Source organism: Palaemon carinicauda, chromosome 15 (genome assembly GCF_036898095.1).
Source record: "Palaemon carinicauda isolate YSFRI2023 chromosome 15, ASM3689809v2, whole genome shotgun sequence".
Classification (NCBI taxonomy): domain Eukaryota; kingdom Metazoa; phylum Arthropoda; class Malacostraca; order Decapoda; family Palaemonidae; genus Palaemon; species Palaemon carinicauda.
Genome location: NC_090739.1, coordinates 127,376,423 through 127,396,236, shown reverse-complemented (window position 1 = coordinate 127,396,236; position 19,814 = coordinate 127,376,423). Strand labels below are relative to the sequence as shown.

The 19,814-nt window shown below is 45.3% G+C and overlaps 1 long non-coding RNA gene across 2 annotated transcripts in view; it reads right to left on the bottom strand.

The window, feature by feature from the left end:
• LOC137654729 (uncharacterized) overlaps positions 1–19,814 on the bottom strand; it is a 53,089-nt gene that overhangs the window by 13,745 nt on the left and 19,530 nt on the right. The window contains exon 2 of one of the 2 annotated variants that reach the window (XR_011046703.1): positions 4,029–4,248. This is a non-coding gene — a long non-coding RNA (uncharacterized lncRNA). The remainder of the gene's footprint in view (positions 1–4,028; positions 4,249–19,814) is intronic. The other variant, XR_011046702.1, reaches the window with a different exon arrangement.

The window sequence follows — 19,814 nt, the reverse complement described above, 5'->3', positions numbered from 1 at the left end:
GCTCTTCCAGAGAGTGGTAAAGAGGAAGAGCTGGACTGGGCTCCCCCAGGATCTCAAAGTACCTCCTCTGTCGTACACGAGGAGGTGGGAGGAGCTTGTTGGTAGAGCCGGAATGGTTGAAGGAGGCAAACTCGGAGAGCTGTAGGGTGATCTTAGCCCCGGCACCCTTCAACCCTTGAGACCAGGGGAAGGCTGCACTGGTCTTTGAGCGTTTCTGGGTGTCAAAGACACGGTTTAAAATCGTGTCCTTGCCTTCCCGAGGAGGTATCTCTGGGTCGGTAAACCCATTGAGAACCCTACTAAGAGTCTTCAGCCTAGGGTCTGCAAGCACAGGACTAGCCTACTAGACCACAGGGAGAACGGGGTAAATCACATGACCCCTTCAAGTGCAAATCTAGGGAGGCTAGGCCTCCTATGTAGACAACATAAATCAACAGGGGAACTCATTCACCCTACCGATCAGCTGCCAGCACAAGACTGTGTACTCTGAGGTTCTGACCTAAACCCAAAGCTTACCATCTGCAGCTAAGGGAGGGGCAGAAAAACCCTAGGCTAGTCTTGCCTGAATGAAAACTCGAGGCAGACCAACTAGGGTTGTAGCCGGAGGCTACACTCAGAGGGAAGGAGGGATTACCCTATAAATAAAGGTAACTAGGGAGTATGTATGAAAGTATACTAAAGCCAATAGGCTATTAGCCTAATGACAGTGAGATCGACTACCTAACTCGACGAAGCTCTCTCGTATACTATCTCAGAAGAGGAAATATTATATCCAATCGATATACAGTATCATACATGTATAAATTGCCTAATATCTTCATTTAAATTTAATAACACCAGGAAAGCTTATTATATCATGCATGAAAGTACACTAGAACGCCTAGGCTAAGAAGCCTAGCGTAAACAAGATCGGCTACCTCAATCGCCAAAGCTTAAGCGAATACAATCGGCATAATATAATTAATTCCTAGCAATGAAGACTAAATAGCTAATTTCATTTATGCTATTATACCGGGAAAGTCGTTCTGACTAACTAAATAACACATGCGTTATGAACGACAGCGCCGAAGACGCCTCCAGTTCAGGCAATAGCTCTGCCAAAATTTAACTTAATTTTGACTTTAATTTTCACTTTACGGCCAGAGCTAAATTTATACAATGTAAGGATCAAATACTCAACTTTCCAGAGGAAGAAGAAGCTGGAGAATGCATGATAAATCCAAAAAACTGAGAGAGCTACCGGGAAAATCACCGAGCGAGTTCGCTACAGAAAAAGGAATAAAGATGGCGGCGATGGTGGCGCCATCTGAGAACTCAAATAGTAACGGAGGAAGGGGACCTTATTAACGGCTCCTCTCTTATTTTGCTACTTTTCCCCCTCGAAGCGTAAACGCTATGCGGGGTGCAGATTGCTATGTGGCGTGTCAAGAATACGTCCCCTGATATTATGCGATATTCCTAAAGGAAACTTTAAGGATATTCGTGCCAGGAGTTAGAATTCTGGAGACCTTAAGTTAAATTATCTGGGAATATCACTGCAGTCAAATATACCCTAGGAAGCTACTTAAAGGAACCTTCCATCAGGGCGACATGGCCTGAGCCCAAAAATGTGGGTAAATGGTAACTGATCATCTATGAGTCTCTTGAAAGAAATCTTTTCCTTCAATATACTGTATAACTGGATACACAAGGATATGTTGGAAAATAACTACTGTATAATATTTACCATAGTTTTCTGTCTGCAGTATGATCTATACTGCAAATATACTGGCTACTGTATAATCATATACTGTAGTTTAGCCTGCATGTTGCCGGCTAAGCTAGCACCCGGCGGCACAATCCAGCCGGCGTGGGGTAGTACTGGCGGCACCGGCCCAGCCGGCTTTGGATTAGTATCTGACGACACCGGCCCAGCCAGCATGTTGCCGGCTGGGTTAATACCTGGCGGCATTAGCTGACAGAGAGAGAGAGAAAGCATGGAGTGAAGGGATACCTAAAGGAATGTTTGTTAACAATAAATAAAGGTGTAAGTACTTAATCTTACTGCTTTCCTCCAGAAAGAGGGTTCAAATGGAAGGGTCATTCAGGCTTCCATCCCTTCACACAAACCGTTGCCGGTCACTGGGGTATGTAGATGGCAGTTCAAGAGGGGACTGAAGATCACTCTACAGAATAAGGGTCTCCCACCGGAAGCCTGCACAGCTTTTCACGGAGCCTTGCGTCCATAAGGGAAGACTGAGCGACTAAACAGGTGCTATTGTAGGAGGCCCGACCGGCCCCACAAACCGCCGGCAAGCGGTGAGCTTGCAGGATGACGGCAAAAGAATTATGATGGCTAGGCCATTACTAAAGGACAGAGGGGGTAGGGAAAAGGGTCCTGTATAAAGTGTAAGATCAGACGGCAGGGTTGCCGGCCCTACCACACAAAGAAGAAACTTTGTTTCAATATCGGCGCCGCCAGAGGAATATCTATTCCTCAGCCTAGGGTCTGCCGAAATAGAGTTAGGAAGAGGCGGCAGGCTTGCTGCCCCCTCTCAACAAGGGAGAAACATCGTTTCAGTGCCGGCGCCATCCTAGGCGGCAGAAGAATGTCTATTCTTCAGCCTAGGGTCTGCCAGCACAGGACTAGTCTTCTAGACTGCAGGGGAGAAGGTGGCAGCATCATACAACCACCTCAAGTGTGGCCTAGGGAGGTCTAGCCTCCTATGCCGGCAGCTGAGAGCCAGCAGGGGAGTGACTACTCACCCTGCTGGCCTGCCACCGGCTAAAGACTGAATACTCTGAGGTTCTGTCGAAAACCCAAAGTCGGCTATCTGCCGGCAAGGGAAAGAGACAGAAAACACTAGCCTTGTCAAGCCGGAGTGTCTACTCATGGCAAGACCAAGATAGGGTTGTAGCCTATGGGTGCACTTATAGGGAAGGAGGGATTACCCTTAAATCTCCACTGGAGATGAGTATTGATTTATATAATAATTCTGGGAGATATCTATCTCCGCCTGAATTGATAAAACGATACACAAGGGTTACCTTAATCGCTGAAACTCTTTCGAATACGATCGATGAGAAGAGGAAATATATGCAATCAATATATCTTACAAGTATAAATTGCCTAAATAGCTTCATATTTAAATGCTATTACAAATAAGAATATCGTTCTATATTATGCATGAAGGTAAACTAAAGCGCGTAGGCTAGGAAGCCTAGCGCGGTGAGGTTCGGTTACCTAAATCCCCGAAACTCTAAAGAATACAATCGACATAATATCTAACTCCCTAAAATATTCTAACTGAATAGCTTCGTAAATATTCACGCTATTAAGACCGGGAAAGTCGTTCAGGGCTAACTAAATAACACATACGTTATGAACGACAGCGCCCATGGCGGCTCCAGTGAAGGCGAAGCTCCAACACTTAAAATTAATCTAATCTCACTGTGAGGCAGGAGCTAAAAATTTATACACTGTAAAGATCAAATATTCAACTTTCCAGAGGCAGAAGAGGCTGGATATTGCATGATAAACACAAAAAGTAGTGTAAACGAAAGAGCAACAGGGAAAATCACTCTGCGAAACCGCTACAACAATAGGAATAGCGCGCTGGGTTGACATACAGCGCCATCTAGATACTCAGTAGTAGTATGGGAGGAAGGGTACCTTGATAACGGCTCCCCTTCTATTTTTGCCACTTTCCCCCTCGAAGCGAAAACGCTAATCGGGGTGAAGATTGCTGTGTCGTATCAAGATATATGTCCCCTGATTTATGCGATATCCTTAAGAGAAATTTTAAGGATATTCGCGCCAGGAGTTAGAATTCTGGAGACCTAAAGGTAAATTCTCTGGGAATATCACTGTAAACAGTACTCAAATATCCCTTAGGAAGCTACTTATAGGAACCTTCCATCAGGACGACATGGCTTGAGCCTAAAAATTTCCACATATAATTCAATATAAATATTAATTATTAATATTCTCACTTGTTTCCCAAGACCAATAAAAAACTTTTCTGAATAAAAATATTGTGGCATCTCACCTGGCTGGCAAACCAAAGTGTACTGAAAATTCTTCAGGTGTTAGAACCGTAAAACTTACACAAAATGGATATTATTTCTTATCATCGACAACAGCGTTTTCTTGAAAACTGGAACATTTTCCTCTCATTGCTATACAATATTTTTTTTTTTTTCAAATTCAATACCCCAGAAACTGAAGACTCTTCCATCTCTATGTAACTCCATGATTGGTGCCAAAACCTGAAAGATGTTATCTTATTTTACTCCAAAATAATTCAGAAATACTCTACTAAACTACTTAAATTTTTTCACACAACATTACCCCTTTTCATTCATTATTATACAAAGTCAAAAGAAAAATATAAAACTATTAAAAACACTTCAATATGAAAATATTAAAAACACTTCAATATGAAAATATTAAAAACCATCTTCAATACTTTCAAAACTTTTTAGGGCAGCGATACGATGAAGTTTTCCTATTGCCAAAATACTTCTAAATTACAGAAGCATAGTGTAATAAAAATAGAAAAAAACTTTATCCAACATCTATACTTCATAGCATACTGTACTGACCATGGCTTTATGAAGAAAAAAGTTCTTTATGTAATAGCTAGAAATAACACTATAAAAGGAGGAATTGTAATTCTGCAGGAAACCTGGTCATTCAGTGGTGTTTGGCTATTTGATAAACAGTTCTCAGTAGAGAAGATAAGTGCCAGTGATATACATGCTGGCTTCTTCATAGAAGGAAACCTTCATTTGCACTGATAAATATGGGGAGGAGATTAGAATATAGCAACACAAGTAACACAAGGAAAGGATGTAAATGGGAAAGCACAAAGGGAGCATGTGGAACACAAAGGTGGGTCGGACGGGATGTGAGAGAGAGCGGCGAGATGTTATCTACGCCGCGACCAGATGTTTACTGGCGACACAGACCTAGTAGCGTGCTCTCGCGCGCTGACCCCAGGTCGCCTCAGGGCGAGTATCCATCCGCCACGGAGGGACCCGACAAGGGAAAACGGAGATAGGGGGAACTACGCAAAATTCTTGGTCGGTTAGGGAGGAGATCCCAGATACTCATAAGAAAGTAGTTCGAGTTAAGTACTCCGTGTTGGAACAAATAGCAATTAAGTTTTATTTTTGAGTTTACCTGTCCAATCTTTATCCTCCTACTAGGAAATTCTTTGGTAAATCTTTAACCCTTCTTTACTAAGATTAATTGGATTAACAAATTTTGGCAATAAGACTTGGCCTTGGGGCATGGGAAGCCATTCAGCCACATGCGCAATGGGAAGAAATTCTCCAAGTTGCCGTGTGAACTGTGAAGTACAATATAAGTTAAGAGGTTTGGCAGTACAGCAATCACATCCATATTGGCTCTAATAATTAAAAAGGGGTTAGAATAAGGTCTGAAGTGTTAATAGGCACGAGTAATCTACTAACTTATGCTAGCCTAAATTGGGTTACCACAGTATCGAGGCCTAACAGTGTCTAGCCTAGGAATAACATATACACTATGTAAATGCTAAAGTATAGAATTCAAAGAAATATAAAATCTTAAAAAAGTAATTTACATTCTTCCTAGTTATACAAAACGGATTTTGAGCGAAGCGAAAAATCTATTTTTGGGTGAGATAGCCATGGCGTCCTGATGGAAGGTTCCTTTTTGGTAGCTTCCTTGGGTATAAGACTACTAAGATATTCCCAGAGAATTTAACCACAGGTTATCACAGAATTCTAACTTCTGGAGCGAGTATCTCAAAGGTTTCCCTTTAAGACATCGTAATACAACAGGGGACGCGCATGTCTGAACGCGCCACATAGCTATCTTCACCCCGAACAGAGTTAATGCTTCGGTGTGTAAGGACTGAGAATAGCTGGGAGCCGTTCCACAGCTAATCTCACTCGTGGCTACTACTGATACTCGAGACGTAAACAAACGGACGCCATTGCTCTGATGACGTCACGCCCGTCTTCATCCTGAAGCCAGTTGCTGCCCATCACCATGATACAGTAGCACAGGGTGGGAACAAAACTGGACGAAGTAGTAGGGAGGGTCCATCAGGACGCCATGGCTATCTCACCCAAAAATAGATTTTTCGCTTCGCTCAAAATCCGTTTTTTGGGCTCAAGCCATGGCGTCCTGATGGAAGAGTACCAGAGAATCAATGTATCGTGGTAGATTTTCCCCTAGTATTAAGTGCCTAGGCATTGACAAAACAGCAAAGTAATCTTAGATAAAGAACCATAGGGAAGAAGTATCCTGCCCCCCTTGGCAGTGAAGTTCCCATGGGCTATGCCGACGTCAAAGTGGTATTGAAGGGCTATTCATCCTGATAGAAGAACTTGAAGAACTTAGAGATGAAGCTGAATGTTTGGTATTTGTATAGGAACATTCTGAAATTAGAATAGTGGTGGTTGGACACTGTGTATAGAGTTCATCTCTTGGTTATTAAAAGTAAGTATTCGTGTAGGAACCTTACTTAATCAGGGTGAATATAATTTAGGATTAGACATCTTAAATTCTTCATAACCATAAGAAAGGAGGAATAAATAAAACTATGACAGGTATGTATTTCATAGTAAGTAGGAGCTGATAGAGACGCACAAGTAATAAAATAGAAATTTTATTTCACAAATGCAGAAATTGATTAATTTACAGCAAAAAGTAAAGTTCATTTACAGTAATTATAATGTACATAGAAATAAAGGCTTGCTCTTGAATCTGAAAGGGAATTTCAGGATTATTAGTAGGTACTCGTTCTCGAGGAACGCAAGTCTTTAATTAAAACACGTCATGCTCAAGGCATGCGGCACTTGTGTGACACTATGACATTTCACCTGGGATAAGAACAGTTATAAAAGCACTAAGTGTTTTTCAACATCACTATGAATCGCTCGAGGGTCAACATAGGCACCCGAAGAGTTAGAGTCCCAAGTAACTCACTGTTCTACGCAGAGTTAGGTGCAGGTTTCATAACACTACCTGCGGCTACCACAAAATGTTTGACTTCGTGCACTTGTTTCGCATAATGTTTAAAGAAAACTCGCGAGGACTTCCAGCCCGTGAAGTTTTTAAGGCTTTCAAAGTCCATGCTCTGAAAGAAATTCAGAGATGATGCCACTTTTCTAGGATCATGACCAGCGGGTGTACTGTTCGGATCCGCTCTGCGAATGAAGTAGGTGATTTTCGCTCTTAATTGTTTCAGTGACAGGTCGCTGCCCGATGTTTCTCCTTTGAAGAGTTGGCCTCCACCAAAGTTTGAAGTTCTGCGAAGATAGACCTTGAGGCTCTCTACTGGACATAGAGAGACATCCTCCTTCAGGGGGCATATTCTCCAAGGGCCCCATCTTTTGGTGGGTAATTCATTTTTAGCGAGAAACGTCGGATCAGGGGAGAGGGTCACTTCTCCTGAATCGGTAAACAGGATGTGTCCTTCTTCTCTTGATAATGCCACTATTTCGCTGACTCGAGCTCCCGAAGCGAGAGCAAATAAAAATATAACTTTCTGAGTCAGATCCTTGAGGGGGCATGAATCATTGTCCAAGTTGGAGGCGAAATGGAGTACCTTGTCTAGTGACCAGGAGATCGGTTTCGGTGGGGGTGCTGGACGTAGGCGAGCACATGCTTTTGGTAGTTTGTTGAAGATGTCGTTGGACAGATCAATTTGGAAAGCATATAGAATTGGTCTAGTCAAGGCTGATTTGCAGGTTGATATCGTATTGGCTGCTAATCCCTGTCCATGAAGGTGAATAAAGAAGGACATACAGAAATCAATCGTGATTTCTTTAGGATTTTTTGTCTTGACAAAGGAGACCCATTTCCTCCAGGATGATTCATATTGCCGTCTCGTGGATTCGGTCTTGTATTCCTCTAGGAAGTCTAGACTTTTCTTTGAGATCCCAAACCTCTTCTTTGCGGCAAGGGAGAGAAAATCATGAGATGAAGGTCCTTGATTTTCGATGATGAAGCGAAGACAGTCGACTTCTGTACTTGTTGAGAGAGAACTGGGCCCGGGAGAGGGATCAGCTTGGGCTGCAGCTCCAGGACCAGGGGGTACCAGTTGCTCCGGGGCCACTTGGGAGCCACTAGGGCCGCTGTCCCTTTGAAGGTTCTCAGTTTGGAGAGGACTTTCAACAGAAGGTTGGTGGGAGGGAACAGGTAGATCTTGGACCATCTGTTCCAGTCCAGTGACATAGCATCCACTGCTTCTGCTTTGGGGTCCTCGTACGGGGCTACGTACAGAGGAAGTTGATTGTTGTCGCTCGTTGCAAAGAGATCTATCTGAAGTTCTGGGACTTGGTGAGAGATGAAGGAGAACGATCTTGCGTCTAGAGACCATTCCGACTCTATCGGGTTTGTCCGAGATAGAGCATCCGCTGTCACGTTGCGGAATCCTTGTAGGTGAACTGCAGACAGGTGCCACTTCTTCTTCTCTGCCAGACGGAAGATTGGGAGAAGCACCTGATTTATCTGGGGCGATCTTGAGCCTTGGCGATTGAGACAACGAACTACCACCGAGTTGTCTAGGGTTAGACGGATGTGGATCGAGGGCGGCGGGGATAACTTCTTTAGTGTTAGAAGGACCGCCATGGCCTCCAAGATGTTTATGTGGAACGTCTTGAACAGGGGAGACCAGGTACCTTGAACCTGTTTCTGGTGGGAGTGACCTCCCCAACCTTCCAGTGAGGCATCCGTGTGGATGTTGAGTGATGGAGGAGGGTGTTGGAGAGGAATGGACCTTTTCAGGGCCTTTTCTTCCGACCACGGCTTTAGGAGGCGTCGCAGTCTGTTTGGAAGCCGTCTCTTGAGGTCTCTTCGAGCGATTGATGCCGAGCGTCTCCAGACTCCCGCGGCATCCTTTAGCTGTGCACGAAGCACTGGGTTTGTCACTGAGGCGAACTGTAGAGAGCCTAGAACTCGTTCCTGCTGTCGTCTTGAAATGCGTTTGGATTTCAGTAGTCGCTTGACAGACCCTGCTATTTCCTTCCTTTTCTTCTGGGGGATGGAAAGGCGGTGTGACTGAAGATTCCAGTGGATTCCCAACCACTGAAACTTCTGAGCCGGAGAGAGGCGAGATTTTTTCTCGTTGATCTTGAATCCCAGGTGTTCTAGGTACTGGGTAACTTCGTTGCAAGAATTTGCACACTCTTCGGGCGATGGAGCCCAGACTAGCCAGTCGTCGAGGTAGGCCATCACCTGGACGTTTCTTAGGCGGAGTTGTTGTACTATGGCATCCGCCAGTTTTGTGAAGATCCGAGGGGCCACGTTGAGGCCGAAGGGCATGGCCCGGAAGGCGTAGCTTTTCCTTTGGAGTCGAAATCCTAGGTAGGAGGAAGCGTGATGGTTCATTGGAACGTGCCAGTAGGCATCCGCCAGGTCTATAGAGACCGTGTAGGAACCTTGAGGCAGAAGGGTCCTTATTTGTTGAAGCGTCAGCATCTTGAATTTGTTGTTCGCTATGAACTTGTTGAGGGGGGATAAGTCCAGAATGACTCTGAGTTTGTCTGAGTCCTTCTTGGGGACACAAAACAGTCTCCCTTGGAACCTGGTGGACTTTACCTTCCTTATCACCTTCTTGTTCAAGAGGTCTAGAACATATTCTTCCAGAAGGGGGGTTGATTGTTGGAAGAATTGCTGGAAGATTGGGGGTGGTTGAGTCCAACTCCAGCCTAGACCTTTCTTGACGATGCTGTGCGCCCAGGGATCGAAGGTCCAACGATCCTGGAATTGGCGGAGTCTTCCTCCCACCGGAAGCACTTCATTGCTTCTGGTGTCCCGAGGACTTGCTGCCTCGGCCGCTAGCTCCCTTTCCTCCTCTACCTCTGGAGGGACGGCGAGATGCGTCTTTGCTTGCACCCCTGAATGAGCCTCTACCTTTGGCACGAAAGGTAGTTGATTGTTGCTCAAAGGCAGGGGTGAAGACCGGTGACTGTGACAACACCGGTTGGGGGACCAATTGAAAGGTCTGTTGTGGTTGGGCAACCACTTGGGAGGTAGCGGGTCCCGGAAACTGACGTCTTTGCTGACGTTGCTGGGGTTTTGGCTTTTGGGATTTCCTCTTAGGCTGAGGTCCGTCGTCCTGAGAGGGTTTCCTTTTCCTGGACATGCCCCACTTGTGGAGAAGGTTCCTATTCTCCGTGGCGGCTCTGTCAGTGATTTCCTTCACAAGGTCAGAAGGAAAGAGGTGTTTTCCCCAGATGTTGGAGGAAATCAGCCTCCGGGGTTCGTGTTTCACGGTGGCACCGGCAAACACGAATTCACGACAGGCTCTTCGAGCCTTTATGAAGTGGTACAAGTCCTTCATTACAGTCAATAAGTGGGATTTGGAGAGTACCATGTAGTGGTCTGGTACTCTAGTGTCACAGGCCATAACTTCAAGTTGGACTTGATGAGATAGGGATGCCGCAAGCCTCTCCTTCGTATCTTGTTCCCGACGAAGGAGGTGATCGTTGAGCTTAGGGAGGTCTTCATTAAACTGACGTCCGGCGACGTCAGGATCGAGCCTTCCCACGACGAAAGTATGTTGAACATCTTTCCAGTGTCGAGCGTCAGGGGGGGTCACTATGGAGAAGGGTCTGCACTCCTCCAATGCAGGGCAGGGTTTCCCTTCATCCGCCGCTTTAAGGCATGCAGCTAAGGCCTTTTCCAAGAATGGAAGAACCGCAGTTTCAGGTGCAACGTAAGTAGGGTGCTTCTTGCTCAAGGCGGGAAGCTTAGAGCAGGTAAAGCCTCTACTCTTGAATGCGGAGGCTAGCATAGCCTGGGCCTTTGCGAGATCGAACACTATCTCTTCCTAGGTTCGGTCTCTTCCTTCGAGGCAGGTTCGGAACGAAGCCGGACGTAACAGTCCGGGTAGGCCTCAAAGTTTGGGAAGAACTCCACATCTTCCAAAGGGACCGTGCCGATCTTATCACTGACAAAGATCCTGCCGGTCGCAATAACCATATGCTCTGCATACCTCCACGGGTTGGCATGAGAGCAAGCGGGGAGATCCTTGACCGAAATCCTCTTCGGTTCTCTGGATCCTATCATAGACCTGATGGACTCCTGGTTCTCCTTCAGCCTGTCGTCCATGACGGCTCTAATCAATCGGATCAATTCTTGAGTGGAAGAAGAAGGATCCGGAGTCGAGGAGGTAGACGGAATAGACATTTCCGTCGGTGTAGGAGTAGGAGGGGGGATGGACGGGGGAGCGACCTCTTGCTCTGACTCGGCGTATTCCACCTTGTCTTCGTCCTCTTCGGCTCCTTGAGCCATAAGCGTTTTCTCCGTATCTTCCGAGACATCCGAAATCTGTTCGTCATCTTCGGAATCCAAACGGCACTCGTGCATGGACTGAGCCATGACTACATCAGGTTCCACCGTAATTTGGACAGTGGGGATCACGTCTTTGGGTACCACTGAATCAGGGGAGGCCTTAGGGAACAACAGTGACCTCAGTTCTTCGGTGGCCAGGTACGGTCCGGTAGCATTTTTCTGGAAGCCACGCACCCACTTGCGCAGCTTTTCACGAGAAATGTCTCTAATCTCCGCTGAGGGAGGGTTATGGAAGGCCTCAACTAGGTGAGCCTGACAGACCGTACAGTTCAGTGGATTCCAAAACTTCAAATCCCCTTTCTTGTCTGCACAAGGGGCGTGAGTCCTGCAAGCCGTATGCCCGTAAAACTGCGGGCGTTTCACAGCGCAGAAGGCGAAATCACACTTCATCTGCTCCTCCTGTGGAAGAAAGAGAAAATGAGTATGGGGGAGTCATAAGAATGGCTCTTAAACTAAGTTAATATTAATTATTAATTTTAACTTAATGAAAGGTGTGATGCATAGAGAATGAAATAGTAAAGGAGAACATGCTCCATGCATCTCGCCCGGCTGGTTACCATAAGCTTGGTCCCTGGATAATCCGAGTGACCGAAGGCATCGGATATACTTCCTTAGAGCTCCATAGTATTTTGGAATTCCGTGGAAAAATCCAAGGGCAAGATTGGGACCGAGATCATTCGGTCCCAAGTTAGGGGCTAGAAGGCCTCTTTTAAAGGTAACTGCTTCTGGCAACCAGCCGTGCTAAGATGCACATAGCATGCTGGAATTAGAAGAATGCAAAGAGACAGCATGATCACTAACAGAGCAGTACCAAGGTACTGATCTTAATAGTAGAAATAGCCTATCTGTTTGCGATATAGGGCTATCATTGTCATATGATAGCTACAGGAAGGGGGTGCAAGTATTCTTGACGCCTCCGGGGGCATCCGGCAAGCCGCCGGCATGCCGGAGCTCGCTCCAGCAGAGTTTCTGGCATTAGGACAAACAATGTTCAAAATCAGTCAAATACCAGGATGGCGGCCGCCGGCACAACGGCGGCACGCCGGCAGGGAGCGGCGGCTCCGGCAGTCGGAGGATGCCGGATTGGTGACTGGGATAAGGATGGTTAAAGCTGTACCGGTTTGCCGGCAGTAGATGCCGGCACTCCGGCGGCCGACCGGCGAGCGGACGACAAGCTAGGAGGAGGAGAGCCGCCGGTAGTAGCCGGCAGTCCCTCGGTACACGGGGGCTGGCGGCAAGGTTAGGGAGAGTCACCAAAGTAGGAGGCAGGAATTGCCGACAGTAGAGGCGGCAAGAGACCGGCACCCGGATAGGGAGAGAGACAGGGGGGAGGAGGGAAGGGATGCAGGAAGTACCGTCAGGACTCCAGACATCCCCCCCTTCCCTGAGAGGGTGTACCCATGATAGAGGCAGGCTCTAACATCCAGGAGCAGGGGTCACTAAGGACCGGGAGCAAGGTAGCCCAAGGGAGGGCTAGGGAACACCCAAAGGGGGGGGGGGGAGACTCCCATATGCAGAGCTATTCTAGCAGCTAACCTTATAGGACACTATGAAGGTATATGTACCAGAGCGGACTGCAATGGAAGTTCGGGTAGCCCTACTATTCCACCCTAAGGAGGAGTTGTAGGACAGGGGACAGATGGGTATAAACTAACCTAAGCATAGGCTAGGCTATACGAGAGATAGGTGGGGAGGGAGAAGAGAGAAGTCTTCCAAGGAAGGGTTTCTGTACCAGAGCGGCCACTAGGGAAAGGGAGGACACTCCCTAACCTAAGATCAGGCCGATCAGCTAAAAACGGTGCAAGAGTACAGTTTCAGCATGGAACAGAGAAACCTTCCTAACCCAACCTAGAGCAGGGCTAAGAGTCCTGAACTAGGAAAGGAAGAAGACATATCGCTATCGCAGGAAAGTCATAGACTATCCTAGCCATAGAGGTAGGGCTAGCCTAACCTCACTCTCTGACGCAACCCTAAAGGAGGTTCATTCCCTTAGGGAGGACAGAGAGGCGATATATACTCTATTAGACAATTGATCCCTTTACTCAGAAAAGGAATCAAGGCTAATTAGAGGGAATGCCAAGGCAGGGGATGAAGGAAGCATATAGGGGTCCTACCAGTAGGTTAGGCTAGAAAGAGTCACTGACTAGCCTATCCCCTATATGGTCCCTGAAGGCGAAAACATTTGCATCACTGTCAAAAGTATTGTAAAATAATGCCACTATCTTCATAACTTAGTCTAGGATCACTAATAAATCATGCATGAACACTTGTATGTAGGCTCCTGGCCTGGGGGCTATAGTAGCCGACTGGTATGAGGTCAATCGATGACCGATAATAAGCGTCTAAACACGATATAAAAGTTCCTAGCTATGAAGACTAAATAAACTAATGTAATCGATTAGTAAATAAGGCCGGAAAACGTTGTTGTGGCTAACTAAATAAGGCATGCATAACAACAACGACGCCATAAAATGGCGGGTCCGGTAGAGGCACAGCTCTGCCACAAAACAGCAATTATCTCGAAAAGTAATATTTACTTTACGGCCAGAGCTTAATTAAACAATACTGGAACCTTGTACTCAACTTTCCAGAAGAAGGCGAGGCTGAAGGTAACGACATAACGAAGATGCAAAACGATAAAGTTAACACAGGGAAAATCCGTCTAAGTAGGGCAGCTACTAAACAAAGGATGAAGACGGGCGTGACGTCATCAGAGCAATGGCGTCCGTTTGTTTACGTCTCGAGTATCAGTAGTAGCCACGAGTGAGATTAGCTGTGGAACGGCTCCCAGCTATTCTCAGTCCTTACACACCGAAGCATTAACTCTGTTCGGGGTGAAGATATGCGCGTCCCCTGTTGTATTACGATGTCTTAAAGGGAAACCTTTGAGATACTCGCTCCAGAAGTTAGAATTCTGTGATAACCTGTGGTTAAATTCTCTGGGAATATCTTAGTAGTCTTATACCCAAGGAAGCTACCAAAAAGGAACCTTCCATCAGGACGCCATGGCTTGAGCCCAAAAAAGTTTTTTAAATAGAGAAATACTTTTAGTGGCATTGGAATGGCTGCACGATGACTTTGTTAACGAGTCAGTTAGCAACAGGTTTCTAAGACTTTACTTTTGACCTTTGGAGTGGTTGAGGTAGGAAGTTTAACTTTAAATACCCCATGTTTCTATACATAGGAAAAATGCAAATTACTTTTAACATTTTTTGTTTGTTCCTATGAGTGTACAAACCTTTCATCCTCTAAAATAAGAAGACTCACTACTTAGTGGGTTGGAAGTCCCCCAATAAATGAACTGGTTTTTTTTTTTTTTTTTTTTTTTTTCCTGGAAGTGTCAGTCTACCTGGTCCCATAAAGGAGCAAAGGAGATCAACTCCAGCAAACCCCTATCCGTCAATCATAAGGATTAATAATCTGATAGGGCCTGGCCTGTACAAGATTGGTACATGGTCAAAGGAAGGGAGAGCAGTCTAGATTAATATAACAGGTGTATGAAGATAAATGTGCTAACATATATTCTGCCATCCTCCTCCTTGTCAAGGGAAGATGGAGGAGATACTTTTCTAGATTCTAAAGAATGGAGCTCAGAAGTGTAGTTCACCAGCATCAAGTCAAATCCAGTGAGTAACATACAATCGCTTCATCCACCGTGGTCTTGTTGCTCATCATCACTACTGAGTACTTCCTCAACGTTCTTAGAATTTTTACGGGGTTAGAAACGCTGCTTTCTTTTCTAGGACGTTGATGAATAGATACTTCTCTTCTTCTGACCACACTCTTTTGTAACAATTAATGTGATCATTACTTTTGCCTGAAATACTCTCTAATTAGAAACCATGACAAACAATTAGAGAAAATAATGCAATCCTAGAGCACTCATGCACATAACAGAAAATCATTACAAACAAAATTGATACTCTTTACGTCAATATCTGAGCTTCATAGTATGCATACCACAGCTTTAATTTAGCCTTTATTGAGAAAGCGACAGGGAAATTATCTCTAAAATTAGGAATTTTGTAAATTAAGCGGTGTTTCTTGACTGTACCTAGTGTGTGTTTACGAATTGATAATATATTCTATTAGCATTCTAGTTTCAAAGTCACAGCAAATACTTCACCTAACAAACAAAGGGCTAGAAATTAAAAACTAGGAAGAATTTTTGTTCTTCATTGCTCACTGGTCAAGGCTTTGGCTTCATTCAAAATCTAGTATGCTGATGGCTGTCTTCTTTCCTTTACTATTATCCATCTAAATCTCTGAAGAGTTACCACAGTGATCACACGACTAGCAGGAGTCTTGGAAGATTGGCGAGAAAATAATGAAAGAAGAAATAAAGTTACACGAGGTGCACTTCATTGTACTGTACAGTATTTATACCATTCAAGTTGCAGTCAGGATGTTGGAATGTAACCACAATGATGCTCTTAGATATATGGACATCTAAAGGTTAACCCTTTAACCCACAGGCTATTTGGAAATTTCCAACCCTTAACCCCCAGGGGGTTATTTTTTTCCCAGCACACTTTGCAGTATATTTTTTTTAAATTGCTTTAACAGCCTAAATATTTGTCATAGAAAGGTCAGGTTGGTCTCATTCTCTTGGAAAATGCCTGAATTTTCTCAAAAAATTCTCAAAAATATGAAAAAAAAAACAAATTTTAATAGCATTTTTTTTGCAAGGACGTACAGTACCGGTACGTCCATGGGGGTAAGGGGATAGCTTTTGTGAAACGTACCAGTACGTCCTTTGGGGGTAAAAGGGTTAAAATTGCCTATAAGAATCTGAAATAGTGATTCCCTCAAAGAAGTGGCATCCCAAAGGTAAAGACAACTAAAGGGGATTACTGTTAACAAGGGAACTATAGCAAGAGGCAAATAACGGACAATGAAAAGCAAAAATGTAGATGGATGAATATCATCATTGCATTCTATATCTTACGAAAAATTCCTGAACTGTACAGTACATACTCCCAGGAATATAAGCTGAATGCAAGGCTCACAATATGTTGGCTTTGGCTACCAAAAGGAGTAAGAAAGAATGCTCAATACCAAAAAAGATATATTTTAATTATAAAATAAATTTTTGAATATACTTACCCGGTGAATATATAATAGCTGCAACTCTGTTGCTCGACAGACACATACATAAAAAACTCGCCAGCGATCGCTATGCAGGTTGCGGATGTGCCCACCAGCGCCAACTGTCGGCCAGATACCACTCTCGATGTAAACAAAACCTTCAATTTCTTCTCATCCCACTGCGTCTCTATTGGGGAGGAAGGGAGGGTCGTTTAATTTATATATTCACCGGGTAAGTATATTCAAAAATTTATTTTATAATTAAAATATCATTTTTAAATATTTAACTTAGCCGGTGAATATATAATAGCTGATTCACACCCAAGGAGGTGGGTAGAGACCAGTTAAATATGTTTACATCATATAAGCTAAGAGTTTTTTCATTTTGACAGTTATCAATATAACAAAACCAAAATAAATAGGTACCTGGTAAGGAAGTCGACTTAGACGATTACTCTGCCTTGTAAGTACGTCTTCCTTACGGAGCCCAGCGATCCTCTTAGGATGCTGACAGACTCCCAGGAGCTGAAGTATCAAGGGCTGCAACCCATACAACAGGACCTCATCAAACCCCTAATCTGGGCGCTCTCAAGAAATGACTTTGACCACCCGCCAAATCAACCAGGATGCGAAAGGCTTCTTAGCCTTCCGGACAACCCATAAAAAACAACATTAAAACATTTCAAGAGACAGATTAAAAGGATATGGAATTAGGGAATTGTAGTGGTTGAGCCCTCACCCACTACTGCACTCGCTGCTACGAATGGTCCCAGTGTGTAGCAGTTCTCGTAAAGAGTCTGGACATCTTTCAAGTAAAATGACGCGAACACTGACTTGCTTCTCCAATAGGTTGCGTCCATTATACTTTGCAGAGATCTATTTTGCTTAAAGGCCACGGAAGTTGCTACAGCTCTAACCTCGTGCGTCTTAACCTTAAGCAAAGATCGGTCTTCCTCACTCAAGTGTGAATGAGCTTCTCGTATTAACAATCTGATAAAATATGACAAAGCATTCTTTGACATAGGCAAGGATGGTTTCTTAACCGAACACCATAACGCTTCAGATTGGCCTCGTAAAGGTTTAGTACGAGTTAAGTAGAACTTAAGAGCTCTAACAGGGCATAATACTCTTTCTAGTTCATTGCCTACGATCTCCGATAAGCTAGGAATATCGAAAGATTTAGGCCAAGGACGAGAAGGTAGCTCATTTTTGGCTAGGAAACCAAGCTGCAGAGAACAAGTAGCTTTTTCTGACGAAAACCCGATGTTCTTGCTGAAGGCATGAAGCTCACTGACTCTTTTAGCCGAGGCTAAGCATACCAGGAAAAGAGTCTTAAGAGTGAGATCTTTCAGGGAGGCTGAATGTAAAGGCTCAAACCTGTCTGACATGAGGAATCTTAGGACCACATCTAAATTCCACCCAGGTGTAGCCAAACGACGTTCCTTAGAGGTCTCAAAAGACTTAAGGAGGTCTTGCAGATCTTTATTGTTGGAAAGATCTAAGCCTCTATGCCGGAAGACCGAGGCCAACATGCTTCTGTAGCCCTTGATAGTAGTAGGAGCTGAAAGGGATCGTACTTTTCTCAGGTATAAGAGAAAATCAGCTATTTGGGCTACAGAGGTACTGGTCGAGGATACGGAAACTGACTTGCACCAGTCTCGGAAGACTTCCCACTTCGATTGGTAGACTCTAATGGTAGACGCTCTCCTTGCTCTGGCAATCGCACTGGCTGCCTCCTTCGAAAAGCCTCTAGCTCTCGAGTGTCTTTCGATAGTCTGAAGGCAGTCAGACGAAGAGCGTGGAGGCTTTGGTGTACCTTCTTTACGTGTGGCTGACGTAGAAGGTCTACTCTTAGAGGAAGACTTCTGGGAACGTCTACTAGCCATCGAAGTACCTCGGTGAACCATTCTCTCGCGGGCCAGAGGGGAGCAACTAACGTCAACCTTGTCCCTTCGTGAGAGGCGAATTTCTGCAGTACCTTGTTGACAATCTTGAATGGTGGGAATGCGTAAAGATCTAGATGTGACCAATCTAGGAGGAAGGCATCTATATGTATTGCTGCTGGGTCTGGGACTGGAGAGCAATAGATTGGAAGCCTCTTGGTCAGCGAGGTTGCAAAGAGATCTATGGTGGGTTGACCCCAAGTCGCCCAAAGTCTCTTGCACACATCCTTGTGAAGGGTCCATTCGGTTGGAATTACCTGACCTTTCCGACTGAGACAATCTGCTAGGACATTCAAGTCGCCCTGGATGAACCTCGTTACTAGGGAGATGCCTCGATCTTTTGACCAGATGAGCAGGTCCCTTGCGATCTCGTACAGAGTCAGTGAGTGGGTACCTCCCTGTTTGGAAATGTACGCCAAGGCCGTGGTGTTGTCCGAGTTGACCTCCACCACCTTGCCTCGAAGGAGATTCTCGAAGCTTATCAAGGCCAGATGAACCGCCAAAAGCTCCTTGCTGTTGATATGCATGCTCCTCTGACTCGAGTTCCACAGACCTGAGCATTCCCGACCGTCCAGCGTCGCGCCCCAGCCCAAGTCCGATGCGTCCGAGAAGAGAACGTGGTTGGGTTTCTGAACTGCCAGGGGAAGACCCTCTCGTAGGCTGATATTGTCCTTCCACCAAGTCAGACAAGACTTGATCTTTTCGGAAATCGGGATCGAGACCGCCTCTAGCGTCTTGTCCTTTTTCCAGTGAAAAGCCAGGTGGAATTGAAGAGGTCGGAGGTGTAGCCTTCCTAGCGAGACAAATTGCTCCAGGGATGACAGCGTTCCTACCAGACTCATCCAAAGCCTGACTGAGCAGCGTTCTTTCATCAGCATCTTCTGGATGGAGAGCAGGGCTTGATCTATTCTGGGGGCCGACGGAAAAGCCCGAAAAACTTGACTGTGAATCTCCATCCCTAAATACAGAATAGTTTGGGATGGGACCAGCTGTGACTTTTCCAAGTTGACTAGGAGTCCCAATTCCTTGGTCAGATCTAGAGTCCAATTGAGATCCTTCAGACAGCGATGACTGGAAGAGGCTCTGAGAAGCCAGTCGTCCAAATAAAGGGAGGCTCGGATGTCCGATAAATGGAGGAATTTTGCCACATTCCTCATAAGCCTCGTAAACACGAGAGGAGCTGTGCTTAGGCCAAAGCACAGGGCCCGAAACTGGTACACCACATCGTCGAAGACGAATCTCAGAAAAGGTTGGGAGTCTGAGTGAATGGGGATGTGGAAGTAGGCGTCCCTTAGGTCTAGAGAGACCATCCAGTCTTCCTTTCTGACCGCTGCTAGGACTGACTTTGTGGTCTCCATGGTAAACTTCGTCTTTGTGACAAAGACATTCAGAGCACTGACGTCTAGCACCGGTCTCCAACCTCCTGTCTTCTTTGATACTAGGAAGAG